Consider the following 1700-nt stretch of genomic DNA (forward strand, 5'->3'; position numbering starts at 1 on the left):
AAAAAAAAAAAAAAAAAAAAAAAAAAAAAAAAAAAAAAAGAAAAGAGATTAAAAAGTTTATTAGGTAGTATTTTTATTGCAGAAAGGTTAGATGATATCCCTCCTACGCAAAAAAAAAAAAATTATATATATATATATATAATCTATATATCTATCTCTATATTTCTTGCATGAACAGATTGGTGTGTGATGCTGGGTATCCCCTGGGGCTGCCGGGAATGCATACTGCAAACTGCCATATGCAAGTCCAGGAGTGTGGTCATTCCTTTCTAGTGAAGATGGCTGCGCACAAGGACATGTGAGCAATTTAGAAAATCATGTGATCAGGCAGATACGTTTTTTTTGCAGAAGGAACATCTGGTCCACAGTATCAACAGTGGGTAAATAAGCCTTTTATACAAAATAAGTTTTCAGAAATCTAAGGATGCTAAATGTCTAGCTGTTACACCCAGTTTAAACTTTACTTTGTGACACTGGCTTTGAACAGGTATGCTTAACTTGATTGGCAAATTCGAGCCCTGGCAACATACTTGCAAGACAGTATTGAAGCAAAGATTGGATGTAAAAACTAGGTAACTAGCATTGGTAGAAGCAGCAATGGCCACATTTATGGTTCTCTCAGTAAAGGTTTGACAGCTGTTAAAATAGGTTATACCACCGACTATGTAGTTTCAATAAGTTGGCTGAAGCAGACATGCACAATGTAAAAAGGATCAAGAAAGAAGCCATTGGGCATCACTGCTGAGCTTACTCACACCACAGTGCAATCATTTTTAGGTTTCGGCAGACCTAAGTGCACAGATTTCCATGCATTATCCTGCATTGTACCATCTGTTTGACCTAGGGTGCAATTAATGATCTGCAATGCACATCAAGCACATATGCTGTGTTGCGTTCGCTCTGTAAATGAGTGCTGTGGGGTAAAAAATAATGCAGAACTTCTGTAAAACCAAAACTGTATGGAAATATATGCCTCCTACATATATTTTATAGCAGTTTACAGATGTTTATACAATAGTTCATGTACATAACATCATTGGTTTTTACTGGTAAAATAGCCAATTGGCTTAAGGTTTACTGTCACCTTTCTGTATAGACTGTTTCTATGACAGCCAATGAAATAAATCGCATATTCTCACTAAACTTCTTTTAGACTGGAAAACACAAATCCACCATGTGCTCAACTGCAAAAAATAAAACATGTAGAAGAAACAGGACATATTTTTCTCTAAGCACTGCTATGATGGTCACCAACATTTTTTCTACAAACCCCCAAGGCACACTGCTACAATAGCAAGGTTGGAGAACTGGAAATATGCCATTGTGTCAGAATTCTGGAAACCAATGGATTTGAGCAACTGCTGTCACCCTTCCCAACAGCTTGTGCATCCATGTTCTTTGGGACATAAAGTAACTACATAAGTAAAACACACATTCTCTTGACAACCAGAAAACCAATGTTAACTTAGCAATTACCACATACATGAGGCGTTACTGCTGTGTAAAGAAGTGAGGTAACACCTTTACTCGGAGACCCTGCCACAGAAGATTGGGAAAAGAGAGATATGTGTTTTATTGCAGAAGGGTTACAGCATGCCTCTTCTTAATAGGAGCTTCCTGCTTGTAGTTTTTTGTTTTATTTGCACTTTAAATCCCCATAAACCTGCTTCATAGTACTACTTAATTCATCTTTTCCCCCC

At 37.2% G+C, this 1700-nt stretch overlaps 1 protein-coding gene across 3 annotated transcripts in view; it reads right to left on the reverse strand.

Moving 5' to 3' along the window:
• FAM193B (family with sequence similarity 193 member B) overlaps positions 1-1700 on the reverse strand; it is a 23842-nt gene that overhangs the window by 11637 nt on the left and 10505 nt on the right. The gene's annotated exons all lie outside the window — the stretch shown is intronic.

The sequence above is a fragment of the Pyxicephalus adspersus genome, chromosome 2, assembly GCF_032062135.1.
Source record: "Pyxicephalus adspersus chromosome 2, UCB_Pads_2.0, whole genome shotgun sequence".
Classification (NCBI taxonomy): domain Eukaryota; kingdom Metazoa; phylum Chordata; class Amphibia; order Anura; family Pyxicephalidae; genus Pyxicephalus; species Pyxicephalus adspersus.